This window comes from Bufo bufo, chromosome 8 (genome assembly GCF_905171765.1).
Source record: "Bufo bufo chromosome 8, aBufBuf1.1, whole genome shotgun sequence".
Taxonomy (NCBI): domain Eukaryota; kingdom Metazoa; phylum Chordata; class Amphibia; order Anura; family Bufonidae; genus Bufo; species Bufo bufo.
In genome coordinates, this window is record NC_053396.1 from 116,977,614 (window position 1) to 116,990,192 (window position 12,579).

At 45.0% G+C, this 12,579-nt stretch overlaps 1 protein-coding gene across 3 annotated transcripts in view; it reads left to right on the forward strand.

Moving 5' to 3' along the window:
- SH2D1A (SH2 domain containing 1A) overlaps nt 1-12,579 on the forward strand; it is a 121,470-nt gene that overhangs the window by 36,489 nt on the left and 72,402 nt on the right. Inside the window, exon 1 of one of the 3 annotated variants that reach the window (XM_040405746.1) lies at nt 9,343-9,437. The exons of the other annotated variants lie outside the window; for them this stretch is intronic. The gene's annotated coding sequence lies outside the window, so the exon portion shown is untranslated. Of the gene's footprint in view, nt 1-9,342; nt 9,438-12,579 lie in introns of those variants that run through there. 3 annotated transcript variants of the gene reach the window in all.

Here is a 12,579-nt window from a genome sequence, read left to right on the forward strand (position 1 = left end):
GAATTAACAAATCAATGTCTTGGAGGGTTCACCTGAAACCATACAGGAGAATTTCTACCCACCCAGTCATTGAAATGTTAATTTGCCCAGCCCCAAACAGCTTCAGATTCATTTTACCAGAGAAGCAGGATTTAACATTACAAGATCCCAAAACCGAGATCCACTGAGGAAGGGGTTGTCCCCGAAACGCGTATGGTCCCAGGCAGGGCCGCTGATAGAAATCATGGGGCCCCGTACAGCATACATGACGGGGCCCCCTTCAGCTCCACCCCCTGATCCCTCCTTCAGCCACACCCCTGGCCCCGCCCTTGGCCCCTCCCCAGACGCCGCCTTGAAACAACATGCAGATTTGTCTACAAGTGATATTTATGGCGCTGGGGGGTCGTCTGTGAATGGCGCTGTTATGGAGGGGATCTGTGAATGGCACTGTTATGGAGGGGATCTGTGAATGGCACTTTTATGGAGGGGATCTGTGGATGGCACTGTTATGGAGGGGATCTGTGGATGGCACTGTTATGGAGGGGATCTGTGGATGGCACTGTTATGGAGGGGATCTGTGGATGGCACTGTTATGGAGGGGATCTGTGGATGGCACTGTTATGGAGAGGATCTGTGGATGGCACTGTTATGGAGGGGATCTGTGGATGGCACTGTTATGGGGGGATCTGTGGATGGCACTGTTATAGAGGGGGATCTGTGGATGACACATACCGTATATAGCATCTTATGCTATGTGTCATCCACAGATACCCCTCCATAACAGTGCCATTCACAGATACCCTCCATAACAGTGCCATCCACAGATCCCCCCCATAACAGTCATCCACAGATCCCCCCATAACAGTGTCATCCACAGATCCCCCCCATAACAGTGTCATCCACAGATCCCCCCCATAACAGTGTCATCCACAGATCCCCCTCCATAATGGTGCCATCCACAGATCCCCCCCATAAGTGTCATCCACAGACCCCCCGGCCCCCCCCCATAAGTGTCATCCACATGACAGACCCCCCCCCCATAACAGTGCCATCCACGGATCCCCCGCCCTCCCTATAACAGTGCCGTCATGATGTCATCCATATAGATCCCCCCCCGCCACTCACAGTAGTATACATTAATAAATCGGTGCAGCCGTGCAGGCTGCAGACAGTAACTTTAATTTTAGCACAGGCACAGCGCTCATCTCTTTACTAAAATACTACCTTACATTCAGCTCCTGCCTCCTCCCTCCACCCTCCAGCCTCCAGTAACAAGTGCGGGCGGCAGCGCTCACTCACTGACGTCACGCGCCTGCGCCGCCTAGTGGGAGGAGCAGGCGTGTGACGTCAGTGAGTGAGCGCCGCCCCCACACTGCCTGCTGTTACTGGAGCCAGCCCACTGACAGCAAAAAAATTAAAATGGCTCGGGAGTCGGCAGCCCGGGCCCCCCTGCCAGCCGGGCCCGGTACAACTGGGCCAGCTGTACTGGCCTATCAGCGGCCCTGGTCCCAGGAAGTGAGCGCAAATATCCGATGTTCATATAAGGACATTCGACTGATAATATGACAGGCCTGTCTAAGAAATAAACCAAGCCCGATCTAAACCTCCGGCAAGTACACCCAGCTGACCAGCAGGGAGAGCTCCGCTACGTGATACGCCGTGCCGACGCCAGCTTCGTCACCACGTGGGACGCTGCGTGAAGTGTGAGAAGCAGGGCAGCGGAGGACGCCGTGGAACGGGAGGCCGGTAAGAGACACCGAGTATCAGGAGGCGGGCGAGGAGGATACCTGAGAATCTGGTAAGCGAAACTTATGTTTACCTCTGGATACAACTAGCGCACCTTACAGCCGGCTGGCTGATATACACAGCGCACCAGAGCTACGGACCCAGGGATAACTGAGGTCGAATTGACCTATAGTATTTCAATATAAACAGGACAACGATATATTGGACTGCTCAAATTGCACATTTTAATCAAAGAACGGCACTAGTGCACTTTAATTTCTTCTTTAAAGATACTATATTACAACTAAGGACCTACTATCCCTGAAAAGGAGATATATATATGGTGGACTGTTTACCTACTTCTTTTCCTTCACACATATTGATTTTAGGAATTTATTTTACATTGATTGATGTGATTTTACTGTGTGTATCTATATTTTAATATTTTAGGGATTGCCCATGATTGTTATCTTGCAGTGAAGATATTAAATTAATTGATAAATTGATAAATTGATAACCAATTCCACGATCTATGTGTGTTCCCTTCTGTAGAGAGTACCCCTCTTAAATTTATTTATAAGATCCCAAAACCGTTGTTTTTTTTTATAGGTGAAGGGATTCTATTTAAATTAGGTCTTAAGAGTTAAAATGGTTGACAAAGACCTTATCCCCCTTAAGGATATTGGACGTACCGGTACGCCCTATTTCCCGAGTCCTTAAGGACACAGGATGTACCGGTACGTCCTAACTTTAAATAGGCATTCCGGCGCCCCAGGGGTTAATCTGAACAGGATGCCGGCTGAAATCATTCAGCCGGCATCCTGTCACAACGGCAGGGGGAGTCATGTGACCCCCCATGTCGGCGATCGCAGCAAACCGTAGGTCAATTCAGACCTGCGGTTTGCTGCGCTTTGTGCAGTTTCTGATCCCCGCGGTCCCTGACTTTAGAGTGCCTTTAGAGTGCCTAAAATCAATGTCGCAGGCGGTGGGGGCGTTGCGGGAGGTGGGCGGTGCGGCAGGCGGGATCGCGATCCCCCACCCGCCTCCCCTTGAAAATTCGTTGGCTTCTAGTGGGTTATACCAGGGTGCCAGCACATTGCTGGCACCCTGGTATAAACGGCTGACATCGGTGATGCGATGTCAGCCGTTTAACCCTTTCCATACAGCGGTCCGTACGGACCATTGTATGGAAAAAGTTAACAGTAAGAGGGAGCTCCCTCCCTCTCCCATCGGGGGGCTGCTGTGCCTTTGCAGCCCCCCGATGGAGAAGGAGAGAGCCCCCAGACAGCCCCCCTCAGCCCTGTGCTTACCCTTCCCCGTCTGCGAAGTTGTGGCAGACGGGGAAGGTTCCCATGGCAACAGGACGCCTGCTCAGGCGTCCTGCTGTCCATGGTGCTGAACAGTTCTGTGCTAAAAGCATAGATCTGTTCAGTGTAAGTAAAATACAGTACAAAGCCCTATATAGGGTTCTGTACTGTATTACACAGACATCAGACCCACTGGATCTTCAAGAACCAAGTGGGTCTGGGTCAAAAAAATGAAAAAAAAAGTGAAAAAAGTTAAGATTAAAAAAAAAACCATTTATCACTGAATAAAAATTAAAAAAATAAAATACACTACACATATTAGGTATTGCCGCGTCCGTAACGACCTGATCTATAAAATGGTCATGTTACTTTCCCCGCATGGTGAACGCCATAAAAATAAAAAAATAAAAACTATGAGAAAATTGAAATTTTGCCCACCTTACTTCCCAAAAAAGGTAATAAAAGTGATCAAAAAAGTCGCATGTATGCCAAAATAGTACCAATCAAACCGTCATCTCATCCCGCAAAAAATGAGACCCTACTCAAGATAATCGCCCAAAAACTGAAAAAACTATGGCTCTTAGACTATGGAAACACTAAAACATGATTTTTTTTTGTTTCAAAAATGAAATTATTGTGTAAAACTTACATAAATAAAAATAAAGTATACATATTAGGTATAGCCGCGTCCGTATCGACCGTCTCTATAAAAATATCACATGATCTAACCCCTCAGGTGACCACCGTAAAAATAAAAAAATAAAAACGGTGTAGAAAAAGCCATTTTTTGCCATCTTACGTCACAAAAAGTGTAATAGCAAGCGATCAAAAAGTCATATGCACCACAAAATAGTGCCAATCAAACCGTCATCTCATCCCGCAAAACATGAGACCCTACTCAAGATAATCGCCCAAAAACTGAAAAAACTATGGCTCTTAGACTATGGAGACACTAAAACATTTTTTTGGTTTTAAAAATGAAGTTATTGTATAAAACTTACATAAATAAAAAAAATTGTATACATATTAGGTATCACCGCGTCCGTGACAACCTGCTCTATAAAAATACCACATGATCTAACCTGTCAGATGAATGTTGTAAATAACAAAAAAAAAAAGTTCCAAAAAAGCTATTTCTTGTTACCTTGCCGCACAAGTGTAATATAGAGTAACCAAAAATCATATGTACCCTAAATTAGTACCAACAATACTGCCACCCTATCCCTTAGTTTCTAAAATGGGGTCACTTTTTTGGAGTTTCTACTCTAGGGGTGCATCAGGGGGGCTTCAAATGGGACAGGGTGTAAAAAAAAACAGTCCAGCAAAACCTGCCTTCCAAAAACCATATGGCATTCCTTTCCTTCTGCGCCCTGCCGTGTGCCCGTACAGCGGTTTACGACCACATATGGGGTGTTTCTGTAAACTACAGAATCAGGGCCATAAATAATGAGTTTTGTTTGGCTGTTAACCCTTGCTTTGTAACTGGAAAAAAAATATTAAAATGGAAAATCTGCCAAAAATGTGAAATTTTGAAATTGTGTCTCTATTTTCCATTAAATCTTGTGCAACACCTAAAGGGTTAACAAAGTTTGTAAAATCAGTTTTGAATACCTTGAGGGGTGTAGTTTCTTAGATGGGGTCACTTTTATGGAGTTTCTACTCTAGGGGTGCATCAGGGGGCTTCAAATGGGACATGGTGTAAATAAACCAGTCCATAAAAATCAGCCTTCCAAAAACCAAACGGCGCACCTTTCACTCTACGCCCCGCTGTGTGGCCGTACAGTAGTTTACGGCCACATATTGGGTGTTTCTGTAAACGACAGAGTCAGGGCAATAAAGATACAGTCTTGTTTGGCTGTTAACCCTTGCTTTGTTAGTGGAAAAAATGGGTTAAAATGAAAAATTAGACAAAAAAATTAAATTCTCAAATTTCCTCCCCATTTGCCAATAACTCTTGTGCAACACCTAAAGGGTTAACAATGTATGCAAAATCAGTTTTGAATACCTTGAGGGGTGTAGTTTCTTAGATGGGGTCATTTTTGGGTGGTTTCTATTATGTAAGTCTCGCAAAGTGACTTCAGACCTGAACTGGTCCCTAAAAATTTAGTTTTTGTAAATTTCTGAAAAATTTCAGGATTTGCTTCTAAACTTCTAAGTCTTATAACATCCACAAAAAATTAAATATCATTCCCAAAATAATTCAAACATGAAGTAGACATATGGGGAATGTAAAGTCAGCAAAATTTTTTGGGGTATTGCTATGTATTACAGAAGTAGAGAAACTGAAACTTTGAAATTTGCAAATTTTTCCAAATTTTTGGTAAATTAGGTATTTTTTTGGGCAAAAAAAATAAATAATTTTTTACTTCATTTTACCAGTGTCATGAAGTACAATATGTGACGAAAAAACTGTCTCAGAATGGCCTGGATAAGTCAAAGCGTTTTAAAGTTATTAGCACTTAAAGTGACACTGGTCAGATTTCCAAAAAATGGCCTGGTCCTTAAGGTGAAAATGAGCCCGGTCCCTAAGGGGTTAATGCAGTGGCGTACCAAGGGGGGGGGCGGCCCGCCCCGGGTGCCACTCACAAGGGGGGTGCCAGCCGCGACTGAGGATAAAAAAATAAAATAAAAATAAAAATGTGGCGAGTGGGCCAGGCGTGGCGCTGTGATAGGGGCAGGGCTCCAGATGGTCTCTCCCTCCCCCTGTGCTGCTGCCGCCGCGGCGAATAAGAAGCGGGACAAGGCCGGGGGAGGGGCTGTGGCCACTGCGCCACCAATGAAGATAACTGAGCTGTTAATACAAATGCAGGAGGCGGGTGCCGGAATCAAATAGCCGACACCCGACCTCTATGACAGGGAGCTGCGATCAGCGGCAGTTAACCACTTAGGTGCCGCTCCCTGTCATAGAGGTCGGGTGCCGCTATTTGATTCCGGCACCCGCCTCCTGTATTTGTATTAACAGCTCAGTTATCTTCAGAGTGCCCCCCCCCCCAGTATAATAAACATTGATTGCGGCGCCCCCCCCCCAGTATAATAAACATTGATTGCGGCGCCCCCCCCCAGTATAATAAACATTGATTGCGGCGCCCCCCCCCAGTATAATAAACATTCATTGCGGCGCCCCCCCCCAGTATAATAAACATTGGTGGGCAGTGGGCAGTGCCAATGAGGGTTAAAAAATAAAAAATTAACTCACCTCCTCCAATTGATCGCGTAGCTGCTGCCGGTCTCCTTGTAATTTCTTCAGGACCTGTGGTGACGTCACTGAGCTCCAGCCTCTATCACATGGTCCATTACCATGGTGATGGATCATGTGATGTATCATGTGATGAGCTCAGTGACATCACCACAGGTCCTGCGTCCTGAAGAAAAAGTACATGAGACCGGCTGCTACGCGATCAATTGGAGGTGGTGAGTTAATTTTTATTTATTTTTTTAACCCTCATTGGCACTGCCCACCAATGTTTATTATGTTGGGGGGGCACACTGTGCCACCAATGTTTATTATACTGGGGTGTTGGGGGGGGGGGGCGCACTGTACCACCAATGTTTATATGTTTATTATGCTAGGGAGGGGGGGCGCACTGCCCACCAATGTTTATTATACTGGGGTGTTGGGGGGGGCGCACTGCACCACCAATGTTTATATGTTTATTATACTAGGGAGGGGGGGCGCACTGCGCCACCAATGTTTATTATACCGGGGTTTAAGGGGGTGCAGGTTTTTATTTTATTAAGGAAGGGTTAAGGGGTCTATTAAGGGGTGGTTAATGGGTTTTATTAAGGGGGGGTTAATGGGTTTATTTCGTTAAGGGGGTGTGCAGAGGTTTATTTTATTAAGGGGTTTTATTTTTATTTATAAATATTATTGAAAACATTGAAAAAAGTTTGTGCATGTTTTCTTAACTTTCTTGGGGGGGGGGGGGTGCCAAACAAAGGGTTCGCCCCGGGTGCCAAATGCTCTAGGTACGCCCCTGGGTTAATGTACCCTTCTTTGGCACACAAAAATTTGAAATTCTACTGAATTCCAAGAACCGATCTCTTTCCTCTCTGAGCTTCACATTTTAACCGTTCATATTGTGATTTAAAATCCGCTTCATTGATCAAAGACCTTGGCTGTCCCTGGGTTCTTTGCCTTTGCAAAGAGCCATGTCTGGGACCATTACCCCACCTTGCTGAATAAACCACTTTACTTCTAGGTGTGGTTCTGGGGTACTTAACATACCTGTGTCTGTTGCCAGTAGCAACGTTACAATATCGTGCAATGTGCCCGTATTCCCTGCATGCAAAACAACGCCTCCCTGCACAATACCTTGTCTGGGCACATGGTGATTTGACTTGGCGCAAAACATTAACCATCCTAGCATGATTAGACCCCACACTACTATCTGTATTGAGTCCACTTACCACAGACTCATCAGAGGAATCTTCTGGCCTTGTGTTACTACTTCCAACTCCAGGGTCAGACACATTGTCCATCTCCATTCCTGAGTCGGTTCCACTATCTGAACCACAGTCCTCAGACTTCCCCATGCTTACAGCCCATACATTTCCTCTAATCCCAGACACATTACTCTCCAACGGTTGTTTCAATAACTCTGGCAATTCCCTTACAGCACCCTGTGCATGCGTCAGGCTTTCAGATAAACATTCATTTTCCTTGCGCAGCTCAGTATTACACCTCACAGTACATTCATAATTAGCGCTAGCTTCAGCTGCCTGCTGGACAAGAGTTCTCAATTTAACAATTTCCACTTTTAAATCTTCCACTTCTCCTTCCAAACTTAGCTTCAGCCTACAAGACTCCTGATATTTATCCGCTATCCACCCAGCAGCAAAAATCAGAGCATACTTGCCTTTCCTTTTGCGCCATTTTTTGGTACCGATCAGGTTTGCTACACAATTCTGAGCCTGCAGCCATGGATCAGTAGATCCCTGCATAACCTGAAGAATGGCCGCCGTCTCCTTCAATTTTGCTACTTCTTTAAAAATACTTTCCATTGCACAAGAAAACAAAACACTGGTACCAAGCACCTCCTTTCTTCACTGTAATACCCGTATTAATTATGCCAAACAAGTCTACAATTCAGTGTAACAGCCACAGATATACAAACATTAGGCAGAATCATCAACTATAGGACAATTTCACCGCTAAACTGCCACTAATGCTCACACAATGATTTCTGTATCATACTGGTCACTGCGCTATACCATAACCGAACACTCAACTGATATCCAGCACAAAACTTATCAAAACAAAATCAAACTGTACATAGAAAGGTTACAAAAAGACAAGATAACTATTCTGGACAAAACTAACATTTCAGGCATAAACAATCAAATCTCTTTCCATAGCAACTTAAAGATGGCCGACAAACCACACGTCTTAAAGATGGCCGACATAGCACATGGTCATAAAGATGGCTGACAAGCACATGGTCATCACATAAAGGAAAATCAAGATAGTGTCTACAAAATCCAGCGATAGAAACATAAAAGTTAAGAAGTTACAAAAAAAACACAATACCCTGTACTGCTCAGCACACAATCTCATCATACAATCTCTGTATAATCAACTCAGATCCACCAAAAACTACACAACGGAAAAACTCTTACCTTATCCTTACACAAATAGAGCGAAAAATTTTCTTTTAACAAGCAGAAATTTTCTCTGACACAGCAGACAAAAATACAGTTTACTCTCCCCTCCCTTTTACCTGCTGTGCAGAGAAAAAATCAGTTGAATCCTTCCTAGCTCGCCATACTGTTGTAGAAATATTAATAGTTGTAATCTGTTCTCCAATATCTTTGTGTAAGGAAATGTAAGAGCCCTTCCCTCAGCCCCATGTGTTACCATCTTGATTGAATTCTTGCTGAGCACTCCTCCCGCCCTGCTCAGTCTGTTCAATTTTATTTACTAACAAAAGGTGTAAAAGGGGCTGGCCCAAGACAAGGATACAGGAAGTGATGACATACAGGAAGTGATGACATAGGAAGACAAGAACATAGCCAGCTCACAAACACATGTATACAATAACCACTGGAGCGAACTGTATCTAGCCTTGCTCAGTGATCAATGCCAGATAAAATTACTATGATCCTCATGCATGTTTATTTACAGGACAACGTCATTATCTCCAGCGGCTGATCAGGCGCACTACAGACAACAAACGCACGTTCCTTTTATACAGGACATACACGGGAAGATATCCACTCCAATGGTTTACCCTGATACTGAGAGACATGATGACAATACACAATATATTAAATACACATCCTAGTAAAATTTCCACAACAATACCTAAATATAAATATCTGACAGGGTCAATGCCAATCCATGCTGCTCTGGTTCTATAAACAGCAGTGATATTTAGTCACTTGTACTGATCCCTGCATAGAAGATGAAGGCTCATGCAGTTTCACTAGGTAAGCTTTATGAACTACTGGCAGCAGAACAAAGCAAAGTGCTTGTCTAAATTATCTAATAAAAAAAAAAAACCTGTACATAGTTTCTTCTTTGAGATTGATTCTGTGCCTAATGTTCTAATGACCATTTAGCAAATAAGGGTGATTTTTTTTTGTATTTGCATGTGGTGTAAAGTGTTTTTCTTTGATTTCTTGTAAGCCCAAAAAAAACCTAAAGCTCACAAGCCTGAAGTGACCGCTTTCTCTACTGACTTTGCGCTTTGTGAATAGTGAGGTTTCTGTACCGAAACTAGTAAGACCATTCCTTGTTTTGAAAAAGCGTCCTGCTAAACCCAGTATTAGTTTACGGGATTCGGACATAGGGACCTAACCTAGTGTGTGACCCTGCTTTACCACTGCAGAACACATGTCTGGAGTATTGCATCTTGTCAGACCCAGCACTAGTTTTTGAGTCTCTTATGTTGGAACCTAAGCTAATGTGTCGCTGCTTGACTGTCGCGGAGCACAATTTTTAGGTCCTGCACTTGTTCGTCTGTCTAGGTTTGTAAGGGGTTCCTTTCTCCCGGGTTATGGGATTTCTTACCTGGTATAATTAAAAGTTACGTTTTATTACGTTACTGCCCCCCTTTTTTTGATCTTTTGTAATTTACATATTTATAAAATCTTTTTTTTGACACAAAAGAGAGAGCTATGGGGACTGGATATTGCGGATGTGCTAGCGGCGATCTAGCAGCCCATGTCCTTTAAATAAGGGCAATAATTGCCACCTGTTTTTTAAAGAATGAATGACCTCACTCATTGAACTCCACACTGCTATTATTTTAAACATGCCCCTTTCAACTAGTGATTCAGTTACACAGAATCAGCAGCATGCATGTCATGACTGTTGGGTCTGTTGAATTTCTATTACGCTACTACACCTGCTAGTAAATCATTTGCCATGTAGAAATATCATTTATACCAAAAACAGTGATTGATTAGGTTAGTGATGTCTGACTGCTATTATTTTGAACACAACTGTATATAAAATGTGTCACGTGCCGGAGGTCCAAGGCAGACCTCCAGGACGAGCAGGTCACAGGCAAATAGAACAGACATGACAGAAAAGCAGGTAAACAGAAGTGGCAACGATACCACTGGACCAAGAGTACTGGAGGACCACAGCAACACTGGGAGGGAGGAGCCAGTGATCCCCATACTTCACAGAGCCCCAGATGGTAGGGATGACTGGGCCAAGGGCTCACTGGTCGCACCTCTAGGACGATCTCGGAATGCATGGCCCCTACCTGCCAGGTACAGGCTGGTGAAACCTCCAGCAGGACAGACAAACAGAACCAGAGGTACACACAGGTTAGCGATTCCCCCTCTGGGGAAGCCAGGAACCCGCTTCCGGAGGAGACATGAAACAAACATAGAGGGCAGGAACAGATAACGGACGCAGTTATGCACTGCTAGGCGCTCGGATGCAGATACGCTCTACTAGGCGAAAACAGGGAACATAAACATAATACATAAGATAGGCAAGTACAGAGCAGAACATGGCAAAGTACATAACATGACAGGAACCGGAGCACAGACACTAGAGAACAGACACTCAATGCAAAACCAGGCGACACCACACCAAAGGGTAAATGGAAAACCCCCAGGAACAGAAGCAAGGTGCTACACCTAGCCAGGCACAGACAGGACAAAGGACAGACTGACAAAGACTGACAGACTGAACAGAACAAACTGACAGACAAAACAGAACTGACGCCTAGAACCACAGCTACAGGTCTATATAGCTGGGTAAGGAGGCACCTAGAAAGACACACCCAGGCACAGCAGACAGGGGAAGTTACCTCAACAGAACCGGAGGTCAGACAGCCAAGACTCACAGGAACAGAACCGGACATTGCCCCTGGCCACCAGCATACACCGATACAGAACTGGGCGTTGCCCTTGGCAACCAGGATACACGGATACAGAACTACAGATACAGTCAAAGGGGTACACACATACATGGGCAGGTTCACACTAGATACCGAAGCCAGCACGCAGCCAAAAGCAACCAGCCTGCACGGAATCACCCGCAGCCAGTACACAAAAGGCGTGTAGCCAGCCTGCACGGCAACACACGTCACGGTGAACCGCACCGTGACTAAATGTAATTATTTAGAAGACTAGTGGGGTAGATATTTGGATAAGTTCTGAAGAGAGGATATATTTGCCAGAAAAAAAATAAGTGAACCCTTTGGAATTGCCTGGATTTCTGCATTGATTACTAGAAAAATGTTTACATCTGACAAAAAATAAATAAAGTGCCAGGTTCTAAATAATGTAGTACAGTCGAGAAGCAGAACGTGAAGAATGATGTACCATGGATCCAGGGGGACCGGGTGCAATTAACTCAGTGTAGATCAATGCACAAACAAACTATCTACAGATGAAGAAAATTCTGTACCGTTACCACTCTCTAGGAGTTTAAAGCGAACCTTTCACCTCATTTTCACTTTATAAACTAGCAACAGTACCTTATAGATTATCTTGAGTGTGTTGTTATCCATGTTAGTGCCGCTTTCCTGCGCTTTTTATTCATAAAAAAATCGTCTTATAAAGTTCTCATTTCTGCTCCAACAGTCACGCAACAAGTCAAGGGGGTAGCCCCTCCCTCTCCTCTGGCCGTACCGCCCCTGCCCTAACGCAGCCTCTATGCTTTGTAATTGACAGCCGGCTCAGTCGCCGGGACCGCGCTTGTGAATCCTGCGCATGCGCCGTCCTCCTCATTCGCCGCGCGATCCTGTCTTTCTGGCGGACGCAAGCGCGACCATGTAACAGAATCGCGCATGCACCGTACGCGATGCCTGCCTGTCTGCTCTCCCTCCCGTGTGCGCGCTCCACTATCTTCAGGCTCCAAGTGCCCCACGTGATCACTGTATACTTGCCGCAGAATGCAAGCCAGTGATCATCGTGAGCGGAGCATTGTTCTAATAATCCGAAGGTATTTTATGAAGATAGTGGAGCGCGCGCACGGGAGGGAGAGCAGACAGGCAGGCATCGCGTACGGCGCATGCGCGATTCTGTTACATGGTCGCGCTTGTGTCCGCCAGAAAGACGGGATCGCGCGGCGAATGAGGAGGACGGCGCATGCGCAGGATTCACA